The sequence below is a fragment of the Protopterus annectens genome, chromosome 4.part0 (genome assembly GCF_019279795.1).
Source record: "Protopterus annectens isolate FY-2018-M chromosome 4.part0, PAN1.0, whole genome shotgun sequence".
NCBI lineage: Eukaryota > Metazoa > Chordata > Ceratodontiformes > Protopteridae > Protopterus > Protopterus annectens.
Window position 1 is genome coordinate 1,663,373,155 of NC_056733.1, and position 13,427 is coordinate 1,663,386,581.

The window sequence follows — 13,427 nt, forward strand, 5'->3', positions numbered from 1 at the left end:
GTGAAGGGTAGATCATGCCTGCTCAACCTGGTCGACTTCTTTGAGTCAGTCACCAGTGCTGTGGGTAAAGGCAAGGTGGTACATACAGACTACCTTGATCTGGCCAAGGCCTTTGATACCATTCCCCACTCAGGAATCATAGAAAAACTCACTAAGCTAGACATCAATCCCTACATCACTAGGTGGGCTGCAAACTGGCTCAGAGATAGAACCCACAGTGTGAAAGTAGCTGACTCCAAGTCAGACTGCCAACCAGTCACAAGTGGACTCCCACAGGGTTTGGTCCTGGATCCTCTCCTGTTTGGTATCTACTTCTTTGAAGTCCAGGCCAACACGAAGGGTCTCTGGCTGACAAAGTTTGTAGATGATTGCAAGTTGGAAGCTATTATTAACTCCCTAAGTGATACTGACATTCTATAGGAAGGCCTCACTGAGACCGACTGGTGTCAGAACCATGGCCTTAAGCTCAATGCCAAAAAATGTGTCATCATCCCCTTTGGGAAAAATCTGGTTCCCATGAATTACCACATCAATGGTAGTCCACTGAATACAGAAGGAATTATAACAGATCTGGGAACACAGGTTGCCAGCAACCTCGCTTTTGACCACCACATTGCCACTGTCGTCAGAAAGTTGTTCTATATGGCACATCTCATTACTAAGGGTTTTGCATCCAGGAAGAAAGAGGTCATTGTCTCCCTCTACTCTTTCCTCATTAGACCAGTCATCGAGTACAATGCCCCATTTGGCATGTACCTCATGAGACACCTGCAAAAACTGGAGAGGCTGCAAAAGTACCTCACAAAGAGGATCCTAGGCTTTAAACACTTGCCCTTTGTGGACAGACTCAAAAAACTCCAACTATTCTCTATCTCATATCACCTACTTAGAGGCAATCTCTGCTTGACTTACAAAGCCATGTTTGACCCAGCTCTGTTGGAAATGCTACATTTAAAGAAATCCCAATCCCTCCACACCACATGCTCCAGAGACCTCAACCTCATTACCACAATCAACAGAACATGCTGGAGGGACAGGTTCATAACCCAGAGACTGCCCATGCTATGGAATAGACTTCCCATACATGTCAAGCAGAGCACCTCACTGGCCCTCTTTAATGGAAATCTTGATGAGTGGATGAGAAATAGAAATTTCACCATGGGGATCACTGCAGTAGCTCTACTCGACAGAGGCACTGGGAACTAAGTTCGGGTGGCACAATGCCAGGGTAATCCTATGGGCTAGGCTTGTAAAGGCTCCAGGGCGATTAGACTACTGCACACCTATGAACCTATATGAGGACAGGGGCACTGCAGACACCACACAGTTCTTGAACATATAAGTTATACAAAGAACAAATTCAGTGAAATTAACTTTAATTGTGCTTACATTGAATGAAAACATGAATAAATAACAATACCCAAGACAAGCATTTTCCATAGGAGTTAGTCCTCCTGCAACCTCAACATGAGGGGCAAGACTCCTGCACACCCCAACATATATAGTAGCTCCACGTTACACAACAACAAGGAAAGGAGAAATACCCATTAATGCACACAGCAGTCATGCACAAACAGTGATCTTGCTGTTCCTAAGAATCTAGCAATCTGTCTGATATATGTGATTTTAGCCAGCAATGCTCTTTGTTTTTGTAATTGTTATCTAATCAACTGTTCCTAGATCATCTGTCCGTAAACCTTGCAAAGATATATATTTAATGTGAAAAACAATAAATTATTGTCCCTTATATGACATACTTATAGCCTTTTTCTCATATTTCTCACATAAATCTCATAATATTCTGCCCCATCTCTCAACTCCCCTGCTATATCATAAGAAAAATCAACTAAGGAGATTTTCAAAACTCCACAGATGAAACAGATGTGTAACACGACATTTAAAATACCAACAAAAGAACTTTTTACTCACATCTCAAAAATGACAACTACATTGTTTGTGGAATCATTTAACTAACTTAAATGCTCCATATTTTGCAGTTGGTTTGCAGGTTATTGCTAAGCACATTGCTTGATAGCCTTGATAAGGTTAAACTTGTCATTCCACCATGGAGTTTGTACATATTCCTGATGAGACCATCTGATTTCTTTTTAAATGTGGGAATGACCTGACACTGTTTTAAGGGAAGATTAACTTTATTCCAAAGTCAAGGAGACTGAGACTGTTGATGAGCACATCCGTTGTTATTAAAGATTTCAAGGTTAATTGTACCTTTTATGTGTCTCTGCTAGCTGTCTATATATTGAGTCTCATATAGGAGGGGATCTTTCATGATACTGAATGCAAGGCATAGTTTTCACTCCCAGATGCTACAACATGTAACAGCAGGGATAATTTGAAGGCAATTTAGATTATTCCAAACCCATTAATCCTTCTCTTGTTGATCAATATTGTAGAATTGTGTGTGTGTGTGTGTGTGTGTGTGTGTGTGTGTGTGTGTGTGTGTGTGTGTGTGTGTGTGTGTGTGTGTGTGTGTGTGTGCGTGTGTGTGTGTGTGTGTGTGTGTGTGTGTGTGTGTGTGTGTGTGTGTGTGTGTGTGTGTGTGTAATGCACCTTTAAGAAGTATTTTAAGGTCGGCACGTGCATATAAATAGCAAGCATGTGCTAGCTTCAGTGCCATTTTATGAGTGCAGCCAGAGAGTGAGCATGGATGAGTGTAATAGCTAGTTTGTTCATAAGTTAATATAAGTTAAAGTTAATAAACCTCAGTCCTGATGTGTTTGTACATAATAAAGCTGCTTAAACAGAACCCACAAAGACTCTTCCATTTTATCCTGACTGGACGAGTGACATGGTGTCAGAACCGGGATTCCATAGACTGCTTTTCAAAGCTATGAGGTGCAGAGAAAACAGTGAAGGTAAACTAAGAGGAACAAGCATGAAAACGGGCCAGAAACAAACCAAAGATAATGAAAACTTGCAAGAACAATTTGTTTAAAAGAAAAAGATAAAACAGAGCATTAGAAGGCCACAACCACATTATTAAACAAGTGAGGGGCACAAAAAGGTTTATTAATTAAACAAAATGTTTAAAATTAAAGTATCTGATAAAATGATTATCAGAAAAACACATAAGGGGTTTGGAATTACCTTGAGATTACAAAACAAGGATGTTTAAAGCAAAGCAAGCATGTTTAAAGCAAAACAGGCATGTTTAGAGTAAAATGAGCACAATAAAAGTATAATGGTCATGGAAAAAGATTAAATGAGCAAAAGGAATATAAAAAGGGCAAAGAGGGCACATTAAGCAAAAATAAGGCAAGGCGACTGCATGTTTTTTGGCAAAGTACTGTGTTTTGGCATAACTACTATTTCACATTGTATTCAGAGCATAACTAGAGTTATTTGAAGTATCTCAAAGTGTGTAAAAGTGTTTACAGCGTGTGCTTATTACAGTGTGTATATTCTGAAGAGTTTATTTGCGTCCAAGGTTCAACCATTTCATAAAATGCAGTCAAAATACAAACATTTTGAAAAGTTTCTTTTGCTGGATGTGACTATTCTCAAAGTGCTGCCATTACAGAGTGTTTCTTGCACTGTAAAGAGTTATTTAGCAAAGTACAGCTATTTTGGGAAAGTCTTTGTGTGCTGTGTACTGCTTATTTGCAAAGTGCAGTTATTTTGAAATATTTCTTACTCTGAGCTTCTTCTGCGCAGTTCATTCACACAGTGCAGTTATTTTGAAATATTTATTACACTAATAAGAGGCAATTTCTTACAGTACAGTGATATCAAGAGTATTGCAATGCACGGGAGACTTATTTCGCAAAGTTCAGTTACTCAAAGGCTTGTTGTGCCATTGGGCATAGTTACAAGTACTGGAATACATTTCTGGCATATGTACAGTATATATGTATGTGTTCATGCACACTTGCAAGTCTTCACTGTTATATGTTAATATGACAGATTTCAAAAATCATCACCATTGATGTTTGATCAGAATATTGCAGAGAATTGGAAAATACTTGAGCAAGACTATGATATTTTCATACAAACAGCTTATTCTGATAAAGATGCACACACCAGGGCATTCATTTTGCTAAACCTAGCTGGGTCAGAGGCCATTGAAAGAGAAAGTTCATTTGTGTATACACCAGCAGTGTATGAGGGAGAAAGTGAAAGCTGTCATATTGTTATACGGGCTGAATCAAGGGAAGACCTTGAGTGTTTGAAATGTAAATTCAGGGAAATGTGTTACCCCAGACAAATATTACATTAGATAGGCATTTCTTTTACACAAGAGATCAAAAACCAGGAGAAACTTTTGCAGCTTACATTACTGACCTGAGAAACAAAGCTAAAATGTGTTGGTTTGATGACTTAAAAGATACGTTGATAAAGGACAGGCTTGTGTGTAGCGCTGTAGTGAGAAGGATTTTGCTTTGTAACAGTGATTTAACACTGAGCAAAGCTATTGAGATTTGTCAAATCCAAGCAGTTACAGAAAGACCCACAAGTATCCTTGCAAGTGATAACAGCATGGTTTCAGCAGGCTCCACAGCAAATGTAGACCTCATGCAACATGTGGCTAGCAGAAGCAGGCCTAAGCACATGGCAGCTGCAACCCCTAAGGATTTACCAGGGAAGTCCTGTAATTTTCCAGCAAGTTCTAAGAAAAGGACATGCTTAGTGTAGTGCAAGGGTGAGTCAGCAAAACCAAATCTAGTTTTATCATTAGCTGTTGCAATTGCCATTCCAGTCATGATTCTAAAACCGGAAAATGCTTAGCATTTGGTCAGCAATGCCAAAGTGTAAAAAATGGAACAATTTTCAGAAGTTTTGCAAATCAAGTAAACCTCACACAGTTGTAAAGAAGGGTCACTAAAAAAGCAAGTTGATCATATAGAGAGCTACAATTCTTTCTACATAGATAGTGTATCAGTAACTGGTGAAAAAGTCAATGCAGTAAATTTATTGGCAAAGAATGAAGTGTTTTGTACTGTCCAGATCAATGGTAAATCCACCGAGCTTAAAGTGGACACTGGCACAAATTACAATGTTATGTCAGCAGACACATTTGCTAAGGTGAGAACTAATGAACAACTCAATGTGACTAGTAGTGCAAAACTTACTGTTTATGGAAGTAAAGACATTCAAACCAAAGGCCCAGTAGTGCTTTCATGTTATTTGACTAGGAACTGTTACAACTTGTAATTCTATATAGTCCAAAGACCTGTGCAGTCATTATTGGGTCTCAGAGACAGTTTGAGAATGAATTTGCTTTCTTTTACCAAAGAAGTCCGTCATATAAGCAAACATCCTAGTTCCAATTTTATTGAAATTATTTTTTCACAGTATGCTGATGTTTTCGATAACAAGTTGGGCAAACTTCCAGTTGTGTATTCTATGAAATTAGACCCAGAGGCCAGTCCAGTAGTCAGACCAGAAAGAAAAGTTCCAATAGCTATGCAGGACAAAGTTAAAGCTCAGATGGACAAAATGGTGCAGCAAGGTGTAACTTGTCCAGTTACAGAACCAACTGAATGGGTGTCGTCCATGGTAGCAGCCCACAAAAAGGTTCAGATGAAATCAAAAGATGTATTAACCCATGAGATTTGAATAAAGCATTAAAGAGACAGCATCATCCAATGTGGACAGTCAAGGCAGTCGCAGTCCTAATACCAAATGCCACTGTTTTTTCTGTCTTGGATGCAGAAATTTCATTTTGGCAAGTGATGCTTGATCACAAATCCTCATTACTGACTACTTTCAGTACCCCATTTGGCAGATATAGATTTCTCAGGATGCCATTTGGAATAAATTCTTCAAGTGAAAATTTTCAGCTTGCAATGGAGCAAATTTTTTCAGGTTATCCTTGTGCCATAATAGTTGATGATTTATTGGTTGAAGGCAATGGTGAAGCAGAGCATGACAGAAACCTTAAGAAAGTTCTAGACAGAGTACTTGAATTGAACTTAAAGCTCAGTCCTCTAAAGTGCAAATTTAGACTACCAGAAGTTACATATGTAGGTCATTTATTCACTAGCACTGGCTTGCAACTAGACCCATCCAAACAAACAGCCATTTTTGAGATGCCAGCACCAGACAATGTTCAGGCTCTACAACATTTTCTTGGTATGGTCAACTATTTATGCAAGTTTATTCTAGACTTCAGTAAGTTCACAGCGCCTTTGAGACAGCTGATCTCCAAAAATGTTACATGGTCTTGGTTGGAACAGCACCAGAAAGCATTTGAAGACCTTAAGCAGAAAATTGCCAGCCTACCTACATTAAGATACTATGATGTTAATAAACCAGTAACTCTTTCCTGTGATGCTTCAAAATTTGGTCTTGGTGCAGTTATTCTTCATGAAGGCAGACAAGTAGCCTTTGCATCTAGAACTCTTACCCAAACTGAAATGCAATATGTTGAAATTGAAGAAGTACTTTTGGCAATATTATATGCATGTTCAAAGTTTCATGATTATATCTATGGTCAACCTGTCCAGATTGAAACTGATCACCAACCTCTAGTCACTATTCTAAAGAAGTCTATGTATTCAGCTCCAGCAAGATTACAAAGAATGATGCTCAAATTGCAAAAGTACAACTTTTGAACAGTCTATACAAAAGGCATACTTCTTTATCTGGCTGATACCTTATCCAGATCACCCAGAAATGCAACAGAACAGCTTCATGCAGAGAATTTTGACTTTGACCTGATGGAGATGCATAATTTTCTACCAAGAGACTTGATGAGCTGAGAGATCATACAAAAACTGATCCTATTTTGCAAGAGCTCAACCACTACATTTATGTTGGATGGCCTTCAAAGCAATCTAGTGTACCACCTGAAGTGCAAACTTATTCTTTTTACAGAGATGAGATGTTGATGGAAGATGGCACTATTTTCAAAGGTCCTAAAATTGTTTTTCCTGTTTCCTTACAACATGAATATATCCAGATTTTGCATCATGGTCACCCAGGTTACAAATCTACCAAGAGAAGGGTGAGAGAACTAGCATTTTGGCCTTGTCTAATAAAAGACATGGATAAAGTACTTTCTTCTTGTTCAGTATGCAATGGTACTAAACCTCATTTGCAAAAAGGACTACTTCAGCTAAGTTAAGTTCTTGAAGTACCTTGGTCAACAGTAGCCACTGACATATTCAAGTGGAAAAATCGGCATTACTTATTGTTGGTAGACTCTTATTCAAATTGGTCTGAGATTGATTTACTACCTAATCTAACATCCACTGCTGTTATCAAGTTGAAACATCATTTCTAAGTCCATGGTAGTCCACACAAAGCTATTTCTGACAATGGTACCAAATTTACCAGTCAGTTTTTTCAGAAATTTGCAAAAGAATGGGACAGTACATGTTACTAGAAGTCCAGAATATCCACAGTCAAATGGACTAGCTGAATGTGTAGTACAGAGTGCAAAGCAATTACTTCAGAGGTCAAAATGTGATAATACTGATGTCTTTTTGAATTTACTTAATCTCAGAAACATACCCCATGACGATATACTTGGCTCACCTGCTCAGAGACTTTTGTCCAGGCAAACCAGAACAACATTGCCTATTAGTTCCAGTTTTTTGAGGCCTAAAGCTAAGAACAACAGGATCACTATACAAAATATCTCTGATCCCATTTGACTAACTGATGTGCAGTAAATCCATCAATAATGGGTTGAAGGATGCCTTGTATTCCATATACAGGCCATCTCTTAGCAGTGTGTAGGATATCGAGTATAGTGACAGGGCTTTGAGTCGGTCCATGTAGGATATGTTGTTTAGGCCTTGTATCCTTTTAATAAGGTATCTCTGTGGTTGTTCCAGTTGTTGCATGTGTCTGGACAACAGATACATGCCAAAGGAGGCATTATATTCAATGACTGGCCCAATGGGGGCTGAGTAAAGGAGGACAATGACACCAATAGATCTAGACACAATCCCTTTGTTCATAAGCTATAAAATATAGAAAGATTTTCTTACAGCAATAAACACATGTTGGTCAAAGGTTAGGTCACTGTCCACATAAAGTCCCAAATCCTGAATAACTGGGTCAAGTCTTCGGGGCGCATTGTCAATGTGGTAGTTTCCTGATGTTGATGACTTTCCAAAAGATACAATAATGCAGGTTTTGGCATTCAGTTTCATGCCATGATTTTGATACCAGTTTTTTGAGACAAACCTTCCTGCAAGATAGCTAAGTCATTTGAAGATTCAATAATTGCTCCTAGTTTGCAGTCAACTGCAGACTTAGTCTAACAGAGCTTTTTGGTATTGCCTTTTAGTTCAGAAAAGTATTTACCAAACTGGAGAGGTCGCAGCACAGAACCCTGGGGGACACCACTGGTGACTGCTCTATTTGTGAAGATAATTTCCCCTATTTTGATTAATTGTGTCCTGTCTCTGAGCCAGTTTGCAATCCAGCGGGTGATGTAGAGGTTTATTTCCAGGATATTCAGTTTTTCTACTATACCAGAGTGGGAAATTGTGTGAAAAGCTTTGGCCAGGTCAGATATGCAGTGTATACTATTTTACTTTCCTCTATTAATTTGTATACCTTTTCAAAAAAGTCCACTAGGTTGAGTAAGCATGACCAGCCCTTGACAAATGCAAACTGAGACAAGGCAAGTGTTTGGAGTTTCCCTATTTCCTGACTGATTAATTCCATAATAAGTCTTTCCATGGTTTTGCATATGAGGCTGGTTAGACCTATGGGTCTGAAATTGCTTGGATCTGTTGAAGCTCTTCCCTTATGCAGGGGAATGATTGTAGCTGTTTTCCATTTGTTTGGTACAAAATCTGTATGGAGGCTGAGACCGAACAGTGTTGTTAGAGGCGTGGTTAAATCATGCTATATGCTATTTAAGATACATCCAGGGATATTGACAGGGCCCATTCATGAAGTATTTTTTTTCTTTTAATAGATCTTTTAGGACTTGGTCTTGTGTGATAACTGGAGGTGAGTCAGTTGCAGGTATATCTTAAGGGACAGATGAAAGGGAGAGAGAGGGGTAAAGTTAGAGCTAAATTTATCAGCAAGTAGGTTAGCAGTATCATCAGCATCAGTGTAGGTAACATCATTCACAATCAGCTCAGCATATTGCTGCATTGTACTTTTGAGATTACGAGCATAACTAAAAAATGCCTAGCCATTTTACCCTCAGACTTGGTTATGGTGGATTTTATTAAGCTCCTGAGTTGTTTGTTTATTTCAGTGACAAGGGCTTTTACATTCTGGGAATTATTCTTCTTACTTTTGGTCAAAATTCTTGTCCTTTTATTATAAAACTTGATATTATGGTTTTATGGTTCCACCATGTAGGTTTGTTTGGAATTTGCATTGCAGTTGTTCCTATGGAGAACAGCTGCATTTATGCAGCTGTTTACATGCTAGCATGGTGTGGTGGTGTACATTTAAGCAATAACCGATGACGTGGTGTGGTATATTGAAGATTTACCCACGGTTGGTGTGGTTTTATCATGAGGATGAAGCCCGAGTGATTAAACAACAGCAACTGTGGGTAAATCTTCAATATACCACAACCACGGATTCGGTTATTGCTATTATACAATGACATTATTTAAGAAAAAAAATACTTACTTTTCTTAAATAATGTCTTTGCATAATGGCAGATTACTGTTCTTCTGCTGGTTGTGGTACACTGCTTCTTCATTTTGATGTACTGCGCATGCGTATGGGACTTGTGTTCCTTTGCATACCCAGTACATCAATGCTTTGAAACAGAATCAACGGAGAAAAGAAAGTCTCCATTGCTCCGTTTTCTCTCTCTTTTTTTTAATTATAAAAAAAAAAGGTTTTGGGACACTTTATACCAACAGAAAAAAGTCCGGGCGACCGGACCTTTTTCCGTTGGTATATTGTGGAATTTACAATGGGCACGCTGGTTGGGCTGGCCAATCAGCGTGTACTTTTTCAAATATTAATAGGGAGTCATTATATAATTCTGCATATTCAGCAGTACTCCTTTTGTGCATGGCAGGGCAGCATGAAGGCATTAATAGCTTCATTCAAGATTTATATATTTCTTTACCTAGTTCTATATGGAAGAACTTTACAACAACTTAACATTTTGTAGCCTCTTTTAAAAAGTCTGCCTTAAAAAGATTCACATGTTTTGTTTCCTATAATCATTTTTTAATCTATCAAAAATCATCAGTTTAGTGTGCACATCTGTGTCAACTGAACTGTTTAATAAACTGAAAAATAAATATTGCCTGCACTGAACTTTGTATCCTCTTCCTTATGAAACATTTTGATCTCTTTGTAAAGAAGGAAAGAGAATGGAACAACACAAGAACAGCATGCCAGCAAGCCTATTGTCCAGTGAGCAAGTCGTTAGGGTGGAGTCTGAGGTGGTATAAATAAACTACTTAGGAGATTTTCATCTCACTCTAGTGGCCAGCTTATCAGACACAGGCAGAGGCTGAATCATTCATCAGTTTGGGATTTTATCAGAGGTTTCACCATTAATATGGAATCCTGTACCAGCAATCATTTATATATTAAACTGAAGCTTCTTTTCTTGCTTTAGACACCACCATGAACTGGTGCTGGTCGTTTGGTTTGTATTCCAAGAGTCCATGGTTTATTCCCTGATGTGTTTTGCTTTTTTTGGTTTAGTTTATATATTTATGACAGGATAGTTGTTTTACCTGACCTCAGTGAAAGCAGCTGCAGTGTGTTCTTTGATTCCTGATTTACTGAATGAGGAGTTTGATTTATGGTTACCATACAGGTGTACTTAGTGGTGATGTTCAGCGGTGCTCTCATAGATCAGTGATCTTTTGATTATGATTCATTTGGCTTTATTCCAGCACTGGAATGGGTCATTTGTTGTCGTACATGCTGTGCATCGCTTTGTGGGCTATGGGGTCACCTTGCAGACTGAGGCAATGCTTTTGAGACTTCATTTGCCTTTTGCATTTAGCTGAGAGTGGGTCTGTTATGGGTCTGGGGCATCCCACTGACTGGGGCTGTCTGATTTAACATTGTTGTGGCAGTGCAGTTTCCCACATTGCTTGTGCTCCTGGTTGGCATTGGCAGCTTTGTTGAGATACTGTTGAGATGCGATCTTGGGTCACATTGCTGCATGTTACAATGTTGCATTTTGAGCGAGCACCTCAATGTGAGCTTATTTTGTTTGATGTTTAGTTTAGTTATCTTGCAAGGTGCGCTCTTTTTTCTTGCCACATAAACTGAAGTCAGGAGAAGTTTAGCCCGTTTTACACTTTTCTTAGTGAGTTAACACAATAATAATATAAAGCAAATTAATTCACTGTTCATTTGTTCTGATTGGCCAGGATGACACTCTCTGACTGAAAATTGAAACTGTCATCTTAAATACTCATAAATAGCATGACAGAGATATAGATGGGTACAGTACTTAATAAATAATGACAATAGTGTAATCTATTCTATTTCTCAGTAAATAATTTAATTTACATTTATTTTCATTCTTTCAAGTTAGTATCTTTAATATTTAGTAAGTACTTGTGACTGGCCCTGATTATTTCCTGGTTTGACTTTGATTCTGCCAAGATATGTCCCAAATGCAGTTGTGAGCACTGAAAATAAATTTTTATGCTGGACCACATTTAAGTAACATGCTATTTTATAAGAACTCTTGGATAATTTTTATGGTATCAAGCAACTCACTAGTTTATTAAGAAAGATGTGAGTGGGTGAAAATATATGCATTCAGTTTGTTAAGACCCTTCAGAGCATGTGTCATGTTTAACCCTTTCCTCTCTGCTGCATAAAGGTTAACTATGGTGAGGAAAAGTGGAAACCTAGGTAGAAGCAAGCTTTATCAAAAAAAAAAAATCAGGTAATTTTACTAAGGTGAGGACTATAGTTGCAAAAATGTTAAAATCAAGTTAAGGAATGAATCCAATAATTAAATATTTCCTTTAATTAGGCAAATTTAGGCTTACATTAAGTAGGTAATTATATCTTTCACTGATTTTTTTTGAGAATCATGAACACTTCCATAAATCATATTACTGTTGATCTCATATTTAACAGATGTACTAGCATAATGTCATCAGGTAATTCTGATACTCTCACATACCTGATCAAGCTCACTAATTCAGCCTTATTTTCACAGGTTCTTCTTCTCTACAGGCCATAAATAATAGATAGCCGCATCTAACATTTGAGGTTCAAGGTCATTTCTCACAACTGGAAGCCATTCATAACCTAGATAGATCATCACATAAAAACAGAAAGCTTCAATCCCAGCCAAGTCTGATCAGTCAACGTCCAAAGTAATAGCCAGAAAGCACAGACAATGAGACTGGAAAGAGGTTCTCAGTCCAGAGAACCCTATTAGTAAAATTCCATTTTGGACATCACAATGTAACCTGGAAGCTAAATGAAGGGAGTGCTGAATCATTGACACATTTGCACTGAAGGGGGGGGGGGGGGGGTAGACAGTAGATAAATATTTAAGATGCTTGATCTGGCTTTAGCAAAGAACCTTGAGCCCAAATGTTCTATCGCTATCAGAGCTGTTCAGGGAACTCCTCAGCCTAACTTAAATCATTCAGCCACATCAACAGCCATTTTAAAATCAAGTCACAGAGCCACTCACCTCTCAAATGAATATATTAGTAGACTTAGATCTCACCATAACCCAATTTTTAGCCCCCATGGCAAACTGGATCTATGCAGTGTCAACACTTCCAAGTTCCCATATTACAACACACATACCTATGAATATTAAGGAGAAAATTAAGGGAAACTGTTTATATGTCTTCAGTTTAATTGCTACTGATGCCATACAAAGGATTACTGAGGCTGAGAACACAGAGTTTAAAGATCTTGCCACAGCTCTGGCTACCCTTAGAGAAAAACCTTCCTCCAAAACCATCTTTAAAAAGCTAGGACAAATGAGTTTTAGGGTCCATGCTCCATATGGCCATTTTAATTAATAAATACCCTAAACAAGCTCTTCTTCTTTTGGTGTATTTTCTCACAACCAGGGAAGAACATCGTATTCTGGGAGGTTCAGTGTGGTCCTGGTATGATCACTGCTTCAGAAACTGAGGGCAATGGGCATGTTGCAATGGAATTAGCGCCACCCCAACGATTGCCACAGCATCATGCATGGCAAGCCTAATAACCTGGGTGCTACTAATCAATCAGACAACCACATAAAGGTAAACATTGTTGGGCCTTCGATAATAGCAAATGTTTTTGGCCATCTTGTAGGTTTGCCCACCTTTGTTCCCACTCTGGCAAGAATTATTCAACAATTGGTGTTGGTTGAAGATCAGACAATTGTCAATAAACCACCAGTTCAACTGTAATTGAGAAAATAACTGCCATAGACAAGACTCAACACCCAGAGGCAGATTTATTTTTTATAGACAAAGAAGAAATTCCTTTCAGGGCAAGATGCATGCTCAAGGAGTCCATTCCCTGATCAA